Source organism: Chinchilla lanigera, unplaced genomic scaffold, assembly GCF_000276665.1.
Source record: "Chinchilla lanigera isolate Chin_1 unplaced genomic scaffold, ChiLan1.0 scaffold00069, whole genome shotgun sequence".
In the NCBI taxonomy this organism is placed as follows: Eukaryota; Metazoa; Chordata; class Mammalia; order Rodentia; family Chinchillidae; genus Chinchilla; species Chinchilla lanigera.
In genome coordinates this window covers 6018853-6035403 of record NW_004955470.1, presented here as the reverse complement: position 1 = coordinate 6035403, position 16551 = coordinate 6018853, and the positions used below count along the sequence as shown (strand labels likewise).

General features: G+C 45.5%; 1 protein-coding gene across 1 annotated transcript in view; it reads left to right on the top strand.

Annotated features, from left to right (window-relative positions):
* The window catches only part of Aff3 (AF4/FMR2 family, member 3), a 383610-nt gene that overhangs the window by 148358 nt on the left and 218701 nt on the right, over positions 1–16551 (top strand). The window lies entirely within an intron of this gene.

Below are 16551 nucleotides of genomic sequence, written 5' to 3'. Positions count from 1 at the left end.
AAAAAAAAAAAAAAAAAAAGACTGACAGTAACTTCACTTCGGTGAGTTCCTAACTTTTGGACATCCCACACACTTTTTCTTGAACTGCTAGTACGTTTCAGTAATGCTATAGAATTACTTGGTTTAAGGTTTTACATTAACAAAGCGTTTTAAAAACAGACATTTTTCTTTCTGGAAAGCATTACTTCATAAATAAATCTCTAAGTTGGCCAGAATAACTAACTGAAGTTTGATATGTTGAATCCATAATGATTTTTTTAACATGGGAAACAATTGTCAAAACAGACCGTTTCATATGTGGCGCTTAAGTACATGTTAAATAAAACCCAGATTGTATTTTATATCCCTATTAACTCTATTCTGTTTTGTTCTAAACAACTGATGGTGTGTGGTGCTGAGATAAATTTCATTATATTTCTCTTTCATGTTTGGTGTCCAAATACTCCTTTTTAAGCCATGTCCCTCTGATTGGTGGTGGTGTTTATATCTGGAAGACGATAATACCCAAATACTCCAGGCCGCACTGTTTTTCCTAATTAGCAAAACTATTCCTTTTATCATCTCTGGTCTTTTCTAAAAATATGAAAGACGTGTGTCATTTGGTCTTTTTCTCCTCTATTCTCTAAGCAGGGCCTGAAGTTTCAATAAAAACCTGAGTAATTCACACACACAAAAGATATAGTTTAGGTAAAGCAAAATTCAATTACAGTGAAACAGGCTGCCACAATCAAGAGTTTATCTGTCTCTCTGAATACAGCTGATGAGAGCCATGTACCCTTCCTGTCCCCCTCCCCGCCTGTGATACCAGCTCCTAATACCTCTCACGCGGGTGGTTGGTGCTGCCCCTGCCATAACACTCCTTCAGTCAGGGATGGAACCAAGGGGAAGCCTGGACCCATGGAGCAATGGGTCACCCCTGTGAGACCGAAGCGTCTGCACGCGTGCCAGCGGGGGCTGGCAGTGAGGACTGCGACCGCGCGAGAGGACGGTGGGTGCCCAAGCACCCCGAGCTCTGCTCCTTCCAGAACCCCTGAGGAGGAGTGGTCCGGGACGGGAGAGGCAGAGTCACCAGCAGCACCTGGTGGAGGCCTGGCGCTGTCCCGCCTGCCCGCCCAGGGGGTGATGGTCACAGGTCCTGGCAGTCAGTGTCGCCCCGGGCTCCGGTGTGTGCTCTGGCTCTGCTTGCGTCTGCCCACCAGCCGTGCTCCGAGGTCCTCCTCCCCTCTTTCCCTAAGCATGCTGTCCCCCCCAAACACAAGCACAGGACCTGTCCCTGCCACCTTTGTGGTGTATCTGTCACACCCCAGCCTTCTTCCCAGATTGTGGCCCCAGTGTCTCTAATGTAGGAGTCAGAATTCTGCTGAGTGAATGAATAAATCAGCGAGTGCGCAAGCTGGTGAGAGTCCTCAAAGGGAAAGGACAAATAGTACTGGGATGCTCACAGGCAGAGCCCGTTTCCTGTAAGCCACGCGCACATCTGTGTCTTTCAAGTGCCAGGTTTCCCTGGGTAGTCTTTGTGGAGCCAGATTTTCCATAGAAGTTTCTGTGCTCTTACGTGCAGCTCGGATAAATGGTGTGGGCAAGGTCACCAGAGTGGCTAGCGGGTAGACAGGTGAAGCAGGAGTTTTTATAAATCGCTTTATTCAGGGAATAAATACACGATGTGAGGTGTGATGAGCACATTTTAGGAGCGCTTGCGATGGGATCCACGGCCTTCGTTGGGGCCACTTCCCTGAGGAAGTGACCCTGACCTGAGAGAAGGTACATAGGAAATCAGCTATGGAGAAGAAGAGGAGTTTGAGAGCAGAGGACATGGAAGAGCATGGCTTGTTAGTGGCCCTGGATGGACAGGGAAGGCCATGGTGGCTAGCGGGTCGGCAGATGAAGCAGGCAGGAGAGGGAGGAGAAGCCACAAGTTTCTGTACGCTAAGGCAGATCCAGGTCGTGTGGGGAAGGGAGCCGGGGAAGCATCTGAGCAGAGAGTGCGGTGTCCACATTGGCCGTTTTGATGCGTTCATCTGGCCACGTGGAAAGTGGAGTGAGGGAGACAAGGAAAAAGTAAGTGGGGGGCTGTTGCGGGAGTCCAGAGAAGAGACGCTGGAGGTGCCTTCTCCAACGTGGGGAGCCTGGGGAAGGGCCCGCGCTGGAGGAAGGAGAAAATCGCCAATCTGAGTGGAGCACAGCAGACATCCAAGCGGACGTGGATGAGGGAGGTGAACGTTAGGGGCGGGAGCTCAGAGCAGAGGCCTGAGCTTCAGCCCAGCCTGTCGGTTTGCCGGCTTGTCACTGGCCATGAAGCCGTAGACATGGCTGCCCTTTCCTGGAGAGAAAATAGAGACCAAGAAACAGTTAAGAGCTTAAACCCTCCAAGTTCTAGAAAAGGAAGATCCGCTGGGAAAGAGAAATGAGAATGACCAGAGACCCTGAAGGGTCACGGACTGTACAGGAGGAGAGTTCCCCTCACAGTAGCAGTCAGTTTTGAGAGGACAAGAAAGGCCAACATCTAAAACCACGCAAAGGGACGGACGACAGAAAGGTGGCTGGGGGCGACTTTGAGGATTCTTTCTGTGGAAGGGAGAGGTCTGAATCCAGACTGGAGGAAATGCAGAAAACCAAGTCCATGAGTTTAGAAACGTCTTCTAAGGGGAGGGCACATTTATCGAACACTCATCCACAGAGCTCTCAAACTCCTCTTCTTCTCTATAGCTGATTTCCTATGTACCTTCTCTCAGGTCAGTGTCACTTCCTCAGGGAAGTGGCCCCAACGAAGGCCGTGGACCCTATCGCAAGCACTCCTAAAATGTGCTCATCACACTTCACATCGTGTATTTATTCACCAAATGAAGTTATTTATAAAAACTCCTGCTTCAGCTGCCTACCCGCTAGCCACAGTGCTGAGGGCACAGTCCCCTCAGCCACCTTTTCAGTTGCACTGTGCCAGTGTCCAGGACAGCAACCAAGTGGTGAAGTGCTGACATTTATTGCACTCATCCATAGCAGGCCCAAGTACCTGGCACATGTCTACTCTGCTGACGGTGACAGCTGCCCCGTGTCACACACCTGTTCAATAGGTGAAGAAACTGGAGCGGGGCGAGGTGAGACCCAGCTTGCCCAAAGTCACAGAGCGAGGAGTGAGCTGGGATTTTACCACAGATATCTGGCACCAGCTCACACTATCTCTGCTAAATGAAGAGGTCTCCCTGGCCCATTAATGAAGCCATCCAGGCATTGTGCTGTGAAAGGGAGGCCTCGCATTTCTGCATGATGACGATGTGAAAGTGCCGGATCGTGCCTTTGTGCACTTAAATTTTCACGTAAGCTTTTACGGCCAACGGTACCAACTTCGTCTATAACTTCTTCCTCCTCTCCCTTCTCTGATATTTGCTGAGGTGACTGTTTTCAAGTGATTTGAATATTACATCGTGTGCTGAAGTATAATTATTTTTTATTCTTACTCAGAAAATTTTAATCCTGGGACCTAATAAATCTGTGTGTAATTGCAGAATTCTCTTAACCCAGGGCGAAATGAGATCTGAGTTCTGTAAAGATGGGCAATAAGGGCTGAGGCCTTCTTGGCCAGCATATGTCCGTAACAGTGCGTTGTCGGAGGCGTGCTATATTTCATCCTTAAAGGTTCCCGTGCTGTAATACTCTGGTGCTTTTCATAGCATTGCCCATTAACATAGGACGGCATTAACATTTGTTCAGTCAATAAAATCTGTTTACAATTTGCTGGTGGGGGGTGTGCAGACTGCGTGAGTTTTAAGCAAGAGAGCTCTGGAAGGCTTTTGCTGAGCGAACTCCTCATGACACAGCGTGGCTTTGTGTGGGAGGCCGGTGTTTCAGATTCAGCTTGAAAAATAAGGAATGAATTGGAAGACAGTCGCCATGCAGCATCTGAGACGACCCTTTCGGCTCTCATCTCTGCTCACTAGTCTAACTGCAACGTGCTGCCAAGTATTCGTAGTGAATGTTTCCGCAGAGTTGCATCTCCGTTGGTAGGAAGAGGGTAAGTGGTGCTTGCGCAAACCCTGATTCAAATCACTTTCCTGATATTAGACTTGAACACACTTCAGGCAAGTAAAGGGAACTTATTTGTTCCTTGGTTTTTTAGAAACTGGGGAATCTCCTGAGTAAGACTCCAGCTGCGGTCTCGAGAGCCATTACATGTAGTACACAGCAGCCCATCCCATGTCCACACGCTGGACCGTGGGACAAGAAAAGCCTTGTGCTCGAATGTCTGCGTGCTCCCTAACGCGGAGGAAAACATATTAGCCACCCTGTGCCTACTGGAAAACACAGAACAAAGAGACGACTTGTTTTCAGTGACCTACTTGGGTCATTTGCAGAGCTGGCTTAGGTCAAATCTCCCCTGCTGCAGACCAGACGGGCTTTTTTCTGGCTCACACTGTTTCCTTTATAAATTATTTCATTTGGTTCCAACAGCAAAGATTGCATTAGTGACAAAACGAGGCCCACTGATGGCAAAATCAATTGAGGTAAAACTGCAGAAGAGCACCATTAATACATCTCATTACTTATTGTAGTAAAATAAAATCAGAACCAAAGAAACCTGGTGTTGGCCTAGAGAAGTTTACCAGGCAGAATCTCTAATAAGTCTTGTGCAAGAGTGCACTCGGTAGTGTTTCCTTTTGTTTTGTTTGCTTTCTTCTTGCACGAGGCCATTTGAATGGTTAGGGGCAGAAATAACACCCTTCTGTGGTATTTTATTTTACATCTGTAGCCGCATTCTTCATAGATGCTGTTACATTAGTCCTTTGGGCTGAACCCGGAAGCCCTGATGAAAGGACTGCACCGCTCTCAGCCAAGGGTGTCCTGGTGCCTGGGAGGTGTATCCGGCAGCCTGCTGTGCTTCAGGGCTGCATGCTGCCCTGTGCAGGCTTTGCCTGACTTGGAGCAGTTCAGTTTCCAGCAGAGATGGGGCAGGTAACGACTCTGACTCTGAACCTGTGCAGCCCGGGAGCTTTGAGGTGATAGCTATGGGGCCCCGGAGGTCCAGAGGCTCATGTTGAGCATGCATGGCTTTGCCGTTCAGTATTTCCCTGCCTCTTCCTGATGCACATCATTAGAGATCACACGGGCGTTGCAGAGCCAGATGGATAGGAGACCAGGGGAGCATCAGCAGCACAGGTATCTAGCAGTGTGAGGTGATAGTTTCTGCCATAACAGGACAGGGCAGGTTCTGATACTCCAGTCAGTCAGTAACTTCAGGGGTATCTTTGGCCTTTTACTTTACAAAATGCTATGCGATGACTGTCTCTTCTCAGTTACTTAGGGATCTTCAGCATTCCACCAGAAGACCCAGGCATTAAAATTACTTGGTTTGTGTGTGTTTTCTGTTGTTCTTGTCTTGCAGGGTACACCAAGACAACTGAGAAATGAGATGTAGAAAGTACACAGTATGATCAAACTATTCGATGTATGTTTAAATTAAAATTATTATTACAGTAAAAGACACATTGCCCTTAATCCCCATTGAAAACTCCCTCTCGCTTCAGACACGCTCATCCCATTGTTCTTGCCACATTCCGAAGCCCTTCTGGGCATCCTCTTTCCTGAGTGTCTTTTCAAGTCATGCTCAAAAGTGTGGGGAGTGCTGCTGCCCGTTGCCATCCAGTGGAAAGACAGGCTGGGAAAGCATCGCAGTGTGTCCTCATCCACCTTACACACCGGACCTAGCACCGTGCAGTGTCAGGCTCTTTCCCAAAGTCAAAATGACCCTGAAGGCTAAATGTTTTGAATCAATTCAGAACATTAATTCAGCCCCACGGCACAACTGAAGACACTCACAAAAGAAGACACTCAGAACTGCCTCAGAAGGTAGCAAGAATGATGGGATAAATGCCTTTGAAATGAGGAGGCACATTTCGAGGGAGATTCATGGCAGTGTCTCTTACTGTAATCGTCTCCCAGTGATGCCTCCTATCACAAAAAGAAGCAGATGTGCATGGTGCCATGGACACGTGCACAGGAAGGAGGGCCGGAGGATGAGGGAGAGGACCAAGCAGGGAGAAGGCAGTAGGAGGTCCTCCTTTTGGCACCGGTGTTTCTTTCATAGGTGTTTGCAGAGTCCACTGCTGCAGCACAGAACGGGGTGGAGGTGGGTGCTGGGGGACAGTGGCCTTCCTCACACCCCTCCCCCAGCCTGTGGTCCTTCGGAGACGCATTATCATCCACATGCTCCAGTCAAGTTCTCAAGCATTTTCGTCATATTCCCTTCTCTGTGTGTGACTGCAGGCTTTCCAAAAAAACAAGAGTTGCATGGGAATCACGTAAAACAAAACATGCAAGTCCTTATTTTTACCCACCAACGAGGTTTGCCATTGCAGTGTTGTTTTCCCCCTGTAGGTAGAAAATACGAATGCATGTAAAATCATAATACGCAGTAATACTTTCAAGTGCATCAGTTCCCCAGACATACCCTTTATTTTAGTTCTGTAACTAGCATGTAAAATTGCTCATGTTCATGGGGAACTAAGTTCTGGTGTTCTATTGCACAGCAGAGTGATTGTAGATAACACACTCCGTATTTCTAAAAAGTTAGAAAAATGAATTTAGAATGTTTTTACCACAGGGAAATGATAGAAGTTCGAAGAGCTAGATATGCCCTCCCCAATTTGAATATTATATGATACATACATATGACGTGTGTGCACATGTGTGCATGTTGAGGATCGAACCCAGGGCCTTGTGTGTGCTAAGCATGTGCTCTACCATGTAGCAGCAACTACTTTTAATCTGGATTTCACTTGAGTGCTTTTCTGAGCAGTGAATTGCTGATATACAATAGTATCCGGCCAGCTTGCTTTACACCTCCTTTGCTAACTTTAAGAGAATCAGTGCCATTTTATTTTTCTTCCCTATTTCTGTATTTCATTTCTTGAAAAAATTTGAGAAATCTCCATACTGATTTCCATAGTGGTTATATTAATTTACTCTCCCACCAACAATGGAGAAGGGTTCTTTCTGCCCACAGCCTTGCCAGCTTTTATTATTGGTTGATTTATTAATTGTAACCATTCTTTCTGGAGTGAGATGGAATCTCCATATTGTTTTAATTTGCGTTTCACAAATGGCCGGTGATGTAGAACTTTTTTCATGTATTTATTGGCCATTTGTACTTCTTCATCTGAGAAGTGTCTGTTCATTTCAGATGCCCATTGTGGACGGGGTCTTTTGTGTTAGGGAGTCTAACTTTTTGGAGTTCTTGATATATTCTACAAGTTAGTCCTCTGAGGGGATAGTTGGCAAAATTTTTCCCTTTCTGTAGGTTGTCTTTTCACCCTTTTGATGGTTTCCTCTACCGTGCAGAAGCTTTTTAACATGATGTGATCCCATTTCTTGATTCTTGCTATTTCTATATTTAATATAACCAGGTGTATTCATCAGACTCTGAGAAACTTACTAGAGATCAGAACTGGAAGTTATGTACAGAGTTAATACATTTTAAGGCATTTACTAAGGAATATTTAGAGTGCTAACTGAAAAAAATCTAGTGATATGACATTAGTACTTAAAGTGTAAAGGAAATAAGCTTCTGCTTGTTTGCAAAAGTATTTTTCCACGGTGTATGTGTACCTGCTGGGTTAGTGAATTCTGGCACCAAGGACCATGTGACCTAGTTCACCTCTTTTTTGGTCCTCACCCTAACCTGAAATTCTGTCGGCACCTGGGCCTTGCTAACGGGTCCTGGGGTCCAAGTCACGGACGGCTTCTCAGTACCTTTCCCCTCAGATGCCCTAAGGCACTGCCGTCCTTCTCCTCAGACTCCCTGCCTCTGTCTGTGTCTGGCACAGCTGCATGGAGCGTTGGCCGTCCCAGGAGGTGGTCGCTCTACTGACTGGACTCATGTCTGAGCTTGGTCCTGCACTGGCACTGCACCTGTCACCAGCATAGGACCGTGGGGTGCAGTGGTGGCATGTCCTCTCCAGCTCCTGGAGGCTGCCCTGGGGACCCACCGGGCACAGCCAGTTGGGGCCGCTGATTTATGGTGACCCCACGCCCATGGAAGATCACAGTAGCTTGGCATGCTCTTGAGGGAGCTCAGGGAGGGACTTGCGCCCACCAGAGCTGGTTGCCAAGGTGACATTCACAGGCGGTGCTGGCTATAAGGTGCCCGTGGTCTTCTTACCTTTTCCTCACCACTGCTTCTCACCTTTCTTTGTCATAAATCCCCTAAGAAGTCTTGGTTTTTGTTTGTTTAAAGTGGTGCTGGGATTAAGCCCAAAGCCTTGTGCATGAGAGGAAAGTATGTCCCAGCTCCTAAGGAACCTTCGGAGATACGTTTTCCTAATCACTTCCCCCATGAGATTGGAATACGGGGAGGACGCTCTGTGTGCATTTATGTCGGGTGTGTACATCTGTCTTCCTGCATACAGCAAGAGTTGTCCATCCCAAAGAGCCCTGTCATGTAGCCACTGGTGGGAAGCCCTGAGGGGTCAGGCTGTCCTGCTTGCCTGCACCTTCCATGTCGCTGGTAGACACATTCTCCGCAGTGGGCACAGACCCAGCCTCCTGCAGTCCTGCAAACCTGCCTGCTGACTCTTAGATACTCACTTGCCTCCTAGCACTCTCCTTCCAGGGGCTAAACTTAAAATCCCTTCTCCAACTCCAGCCCGGTCCTGTGCTCAGGAGACCCCCTCACTACACCAGCTGCTCAGGAGCTAGCGGCCACCTCGTCTCTCCAACCGCCGTCTCTGCTGGCTTAGTCTCATGGTGAACAAGCACACACTCTTTCCACCTTAGCAAAAAAGAAAGAGGGCGGAAAGCAATGCTTCTTCCATGCTGCATTCCGCAACTATTCCAGAGGTCAGTCCCTTGACTCTCTCCGAGTGGCTTCTCTGCTCTCGTGCTATCGTTTCCCTGGAGTCTGGTGACGACACCCCCGTGCCGTTGGGTCTCCCATGTAGGTCTTGAACCTTGCTCTGTTCGCTGGCTCTCGTCGTCACCTGCCCCGCTGCTCCCAAATGACTCCATTTAGATGTCTCATGAACACCGTGATATGAGCGCACATCTCCACCAGCTTTCCCTCCAGGGTGGATCGGCACCGCTGCCTGGGTGCCCTGCCCATTGGATTCTGCTCCTCCCCACTCGATGCGCCCAGCTCCTCCCCACACCTGTCAGCTCCATCTCTCCACCTCCAGACCCCTTCGCCTTTCCTGCTCAGATGGCTCAGGAGAGCAGCCTGCAGGGCTCACGCTCCCCCTGCGTCCCGCCAGCCCACACCATGCAAGCAGGTCCAGCTTCCCAAAGCACGTGTGGGCCGCACACCTGCTGCCCCCCCCCCGCAGCTCAGGAGAGGACCGATTCCTGAATGTTGTTTGTAGACCTCTGCGTGCTCTGACCCTGCACGTAACTCCAGCCTCCTCTTTCTCCACTGTCCCATGCACGTGCTGTTCCTCATCTGTACCACCCTCCCACCCACCTAGTGCCCTAATCCATGTTCTTCCCTGCCCTGACCACAAAACCAGCTCACTGACTCCTGCTCATGGTCCAAGAGATACCACTCACTCTAAGGTGCCTTCCAGATGCTAAGGCTGAGACAGGAGGATTGCTGCAAGCTCAAGGCCAGCCTGGGCTACAAAGTGAGTTCAAGGCCAACCTGAACTGCATGGTGAAACCCTGTCCCAAAAATCCAGAAAAAACAAAGATGGTTTGAAAATGGAAAATATATACACCCTCAAAAATGAGAACATCTATCTAGATAATAACATATACTTAAAAGAAAACATCATTACCTTGGATTCTGGGGTAGATGCACCTGTTCTGGGCTCCTGGGAGCTTTATCTTACCACATGTTACACACTGGTCCTCTTCTCATCAACCTGCCTGTCCCAGGGGCGAGCACCATGGCTTTGACCTTTGGATCACTTATCTGTTCTTGCTCTTTACCCTGCTGTCCTCCAGTCCACATCAAAATGTTTGAGGAATTTTCCTCCTAAAACATTAGCTCTCCAAGGACTGCCAAGACTGCTGTTACTGGAAGCATGAGAACAAACTGCAATTAGCCCAAAGGCGAGAGAGAGGAGCCAGTTCCCCTACCCACTCCCAGTGTTCAGAAATGGGTAGGAATCTCGAAGTGACTATGGCCCAGACATCAGGAAATCCCAGACCTTTTGTGTCTGCCATTTGTATCTTGATTATCTTTTATGGGCTGAGTTTTTCATTTTGCTAGATAATGAATTTGACAAGTTGAAGAAATCAGGATAATAAGATTGCAGGGATAATTTGGTTAATTACCATGTTGTTGCTGGTAGACTCAAAGCCTGGAAGTAAGAGCTGTTTCCACTGCTAATCTGCTTTGTGTACAGCAGTTCTTGGAACAATTAAAACACACATATCCAAACTGATCAAACCCAAGACACATATTTTTAAATTGTATTTATTATAAAAACCACACACAGTGTTCTCTGCTATGTTTTTCAAATTGAGGGTTGTAAAACTACACTGATTTGCTGCAAATTGCTATTGTATACACACAGATCTTAGAAAAATAATTTTTAAGATTAAAAAAATGATGGTTTGGCTGGGCATGGCGGTGCATGCCTGTAATCTCAGCACTCAGGAGGCTGAGACAGGAGGATTGCTGCAAGTTCAAGGCCAGCCGGGGGCTGCAAAGTGAGTTCAAGGCCAGCCTGAACTGCATGGTGAGACCCTGTCTCAAAAATTTTAAAAAAAAGATGGTTTGAAAATGGAAAATATATGGGCCCTCAAAAATGAGAACATCTTCTGACCGGTTGTGCATGCTTGTGTCTGGTGGTCTGAGCAACTGATTTGAAGGTAACAATATGCAATGGAATTACAATGGTGAAATCCTACCATTTTGTCTAGTGAAACTCTGTATTATCTCTACTGTTTTATCAAAGAATTATTTTCTTATTCCCTATAATGGTTTGAGCAATCTTTCATTCTTATATCTGGTAATCTGAGCAGTGTAGTTGAGGATAGCAATATGCAATGTAACAACCACTACTGATTCATATTATTTTGTCTTGAGACTCTGTATCATTTTGAATGTTCTTGCTTTGATTTGTTTATGTTTGTGATACTGGTATGCTGCTACTGTTCTGTTTCTTCGCTTGTTTGTTTCTCATTTACTACTCTCTTTAATATAAAAAAAGATGAGATCATCTATTTCGATAATAACATATACTTAAAAGAAAACATTATTATCTTGGATTCTTATAATCTTATAATTACTTAGCTCATTTTAACCTTAAAAAATTAGAAACTGTTAGAAACTTAATTTTTCCTGTGCCATTAGATTTGTGTGTTGTCTCATCTATCCTGATAAATTTGACTTATGGGTGTACAATGTCTTTGTTTTTATGCTCACTGGGTTCCGTGGAGTATAAATATTGAGAAAACATTTGGCTTAGAATTCATTTAGAGCATGCACCCCTGTTATTTGCATGGTGCTTTGCTCTGGTTTCCAAAGCTGCCTACACAGCCCAGAATTTCTTGCTAGGTAAACCAGGGTCAGGGTTCATTAGGCTCCCAGATTTACTAAGTTGTTATTGTTTTTTTTTTGTTGTTGTTGTTGTTGTTGTTTTTAAACAGGAGATATTTTTCCATTTGCCCATAACACTGCTCCCTTTGTACCTTAGAACTTCTAGAGAGATGTTCTGCCCAGCCTCTCCAGGTTCTGGGGAGCGTCCTTCTAAGGACCACTTTCCTTCACGCCTTTAGTTTCTGATGATGAGTCATGATCACTGCACATCTTAACAGGGCTCAGATACTAGATCTGCAAAAAGTCATGATATTGATAGCACCAGCTGATTTATCCTAGCCGCCATACACACACACACACACACACACACACATACACATACACAAATGCATCTCTCTCTGCAAACACATATCTTTTTCTTTCCTCTGGATTTCCTAGAAAGTTATAAAAGTTGCACCCAATGTACAGTTCACTATTTATTATTACAACTTTTTTATTGCAAAGTTTTCATTTCAGTGCCATGCTTTTATTGCAGCTCTAAACAATTGGAGGCCTGAGGTTCTATGGTATTAAAAATATTAAGGATTTTATACTCTCATTTTAAAATGTGTCATTCTACAAACACTTACTAGGTTTCTGCGATCAGATTAAACATCTTAATATTGAGGGCTGACAGTATAGCTTAGTGGTAGTGCTCTTGTCCAGCATATACAAGGCCCTGCATTAGATCCAAGGAAAAGAAAGGAAGGGAAGGGAAGGGAAGAGGGGAGGATGGGAGGGGAGGGGAGGGGAAAGGAGGGAAGGGGAGGCTCAAAATTAGCATGCTTATTAGTCTTTGGCTACTTGTAAATATCTCAATAGTCTCAAATATAGATTTACTTGTGCATATAAAGTGTATATTCTTTAAATAACCACCCTATCACCTAATTAGCCTTATCAGAACGCTTGAGCTGAGAATCTGCTGTATGAATCATCTTAACTTTCCCTTTGCAAGCAATAACTTGTGTGTTGGACAGTTCTTTAAACATGGTTTTTGAATTCAGTGTGTAGAGGGTGGAACTTAGCTGAAAACATCAGTGATAGCTTATTTAAAAATAACCGATCCCCCAAACCTACCCAGGCCATATCTCTGGAAACCAAATCACAAATTAAGAGCCGGGTGAGTCCCAGGCCAGGCATCAAATGCAAAGTGTTTTGAACATTCTGTCACCTATAACTAGGGGGAAAGCAAAAAAGAAGGAAAGAGAGCCAGCTGTGGTGTGCGGGAGAGGATGATTTGCGCAGAAAACCAAAGCCAACAGGTTCGCTTCAGACAGTGAGATAAAACCTCCTGCCCAGTCTGCAAAACAAGCGTTCATCATTCTGACTTTTTAACTCTACGTTTCCTTGTTTGCACATTGCAGTCCTCACAGCCCCCTCCACGCACACCCGCAGCCCTGAACTCTGGAAAGAAAGGCAAGAAATAAAAAACTGAGCTCTTTTGGAGGTTCGCTAGGTATTGTATGCAATGAGGAGCCCACTGTGATAGGAATAAAGACCAGAGAGCAGGTTCCTAACGCATTAGCAACAGTGACGGTGGGGCAGGGGGGTCATGGTAGCCAGAGTCATCTGGAAAGATTGTCAGCGGCCCCTGGACAGTGAAATGATTAATCACTTCGGCACAAAGGAGCACAAAGGGAGATTTGTTAAGAATAAGCAGGGGACAGAGCGTCGGCTCCAGGGGTGACAAGCTTGTCTGTTTAATAATGTATTTTTAAAGTGTGTGCCACATCAAAAGGAAAGCACATGCAATGGGAGGAAAAGAAAAGGCAGAGAGAAAAATATTTGGTGAATTAGAAGAGATGTTTGGGAAATGAGATCACCAATAATTTGGGTTGGAGCTGTTTTTAACTTCAGGCCCCTATCTCACAGCAGGGTAAGCCCCAGGGTCTTAGCAGTGCTCAGAAAACCCACAGTCCTTTGCAAAAGGCATATTAGACCTTTTACCGCTAAAAATAAAAACAGCCCATCACATCAGCATTTTGCGATCACCTCCCTTTCTTCAAGAGGAAGGGCTTTGGACTCGAGCAAACTGTCAATGAAAGAGCCAGAACAATAGAGATGCCGGTGCGGCTAACATGTGTCAGGGGCTTACTGTGTCCTGCAGGTCTGTCGTCTCAGGCGCTCTTCACAGCCTCAGTCACCCTACGTGGTGTCACCCCTTGCCCTATGGAGATGTAGGGGTTGACATAAAGCAAATAAGAGGCAGACCCTAAACTCAGGACTCCCAGACCCCAACCCACATCCTTCGCTGCCACTTGGGTCTGTGTCACTGCAGGTTCTGCATCCATGGGTGCAGCCAACCTTGGATCACAGAAACTGAGAAAGAAATTTCAGAGAGCTCCAGAGAGCAGAACTTGAATGTTCCATGCACTGAGCATGTCGCTCAGCGCACGTGAGTGAAGACACGTGTGGGCGCCTTCTGCTGCAGCCACCCCTGTGTCGCAGGCTCTCCGTCTCTGTCCAGCACCCAATGCTGTAGCACTGTTTGTTCGCCTCGTGTCTCTGTCGTGCTTTGTGTAGTGGTCTGGAATGGTGTCTGTACTGAACATGTAGAGACTTTCCCCGTTGTTATTCCCTGAACCATACAGTATAACAAGCATCTGTGTAGCATTTACCTTGCATTGTGTATTATCATAAGGATGCAGAGGTGATTAAAAGTGTATGCAGAGGTGTTCATAGGTTCTGTGCAAACAGTACACCATTTTATATAAGGAGTGTGAGCATCTGTAGAATGTGGTGTGTATAGAGGGTCCCAGGACCCATTCCCAGTGGGGTTAGAGGGACACCGAATTTAAAAGGCTAAGTATTTTCAAAATGTGAGACGGAATAAATTTTCTTTGCAGGGTACATGGAGACTCCTGTCTCTGTACCACTCTCTCACAGCCTGATGGAAACGAAGGATGCCTCGTGGCTGCCTGTGGTGCTTTGATGGGGAGAAGCTGCATTGTCGCTGAGGCCCTAGATGAGGCTCTGGACGCATGCCCAGTGACGTGCCGGTGCCCGGCGAGCACAGAAACACCTTGGATAGGCCCTAACAGGTTGATCTGGAGCAGGGGTCACGTGTAACCCAGCTACTGGTCTAACACATCTTGAAATGCGGTGTTATTTTTATATCAGCCTGTGTTTTGCTGCTGTCTGTAGGACTCCATGGTGACTGGCACCTCTTATGGGGGCATCCTGCCCATGATAACCCCAGTAAAGGCAACAACAGTGCCGTCCCCTCCCCCAGGAGTGGGGTGTAAAGGTGTGGGGTCCGGAGACTCTACCAGTTCCAGGTGAGGAAGTCCAGGCTTCCTTGACGCTCAGGGTATGAGTTTTCCCAGAGGCGTCAGCCTTAGGTCTAGACATCCCCACATTGAACCACAGCACTGCCGACGCTGTTTACTGGCTAGGTGACGGTGAGCCAGTGTAAATTTCAGTGTGATGCACATTTTGCAAGAAAAAGAGCTATTGTTCTCATTCATTATTGCTTGTGGTTGTAACATCTACTGCTAGATAAATCTGTGAACACACACGACTTCGTGAATCAACATGTCTCACAAAATGTTTTCATTCATCTGCTGTGGTTCTGGGGGTGAACCAGTTTCGCAAATCTGCAACTGAAATAAACAATTTATTTTAGAACTCATGGCTGCTAGCTGCTATCATTGTTCTCTTAGAATAATCAAGTGTTTCTAATTCATTAGTGATGAGGTTCACTTAAAGAAATCTCAGTCTATAAAATCCAGTGGCAGAATCTTTGCTAGATTGTTTTTATTGCTAAGCAACAATTGCTTTGCTGAAGGATTCCTGGCTGTAGGAAAGGATTAACCCTGCATGCATAGCAGAGTTCCCTAAAGCATTTAAATATTTACTTACAGTTTCTTTACAACTTGGCATTAATTTGAAAATCAAAAAAATCACATTGAAATCACACTGAAATTGATTGACAAACAATAAAACATAAAGACAAATCCTTCTTGGAATAAAAATGAAAGCCAGTGGGACATTATAAATCACTCTGTAAAAATATTGTTTTCTGTACAACAGTTCAGGTGCTTGCACCAAGCGGCGGCAGAAGGAATAAATGCAGACTACACCCCCTGGTGGAACATTTATTTGATAGGTGGTTGATAGCTTTTTATCTCTGTAAGCATAGCTGAAGTGCTTACTTAAATTTCTTTAGCTTTTTAATTGATTGCCAAACTATGCTTACATCAACTTACGCCTTTAAGTTGCTTTTACAAGTATACAGTTATACTAAGTATGCCTAATTATGAATCAGAGCATGCAAGCAAAGTAGGTTTTGTAACATGTGTTCCAGTCTACTATCTTTTTTTTTTTTTTAAAGTCTACTACCTTTCTAAAGATTCGTACTGAGAGCTCACAAAGGATTAAAAACTGTGTATAGCTTCTAATAGTAAGTGTCTTCCCATGAAAATAAACTTTGGACCAGCTGGCTCACTTACTGGCAAATAACAGGCCCTCTTGTAATTATACGTTCTTTCCACATAAAGACTTACGCAACTGAGGAGAGCTATATAAAACTCAGAAATCTGCTTGGGCTTGAAAGATAGTGAGTTACACTTGTGGAAGTCTTGAAAGAGATAGGTTAAGAAAGTCATCATCCTTCATGAAACCCCTTAAAAGCAGACTCGGAAAGGAAATTGGTTGACATTGCCCTGCCATGTGTGAAGGACAGTCTGTTTCTTTTCAAAATTGTACGTTTCATTGAGATACAGACTTCATTTCAATGAGAATAAGATGACCTATTTTCCTGTAGGACTTGGTAGCACCCAGCTATCAGTCTCAAGTACTTGATTATTTGTTGAAAAATCTAACTTCATAAAAAAGAAATGCTGAATTCTTCAGTACTTAATGGCATCTTCTATACTTTCAGATATTGGACATTATTTGTTAAATTGTGCTCAGTGCTTTGAGTTATTACCATAAAAAAAATCCATTGATTTCTTGGGTCCAGAAATGGGTAACAGCTAAAATTTTACATAGAAAAAGTTCATGTCCTCATGGGAACTCAGATATCTCAAGTTGCAAACTTT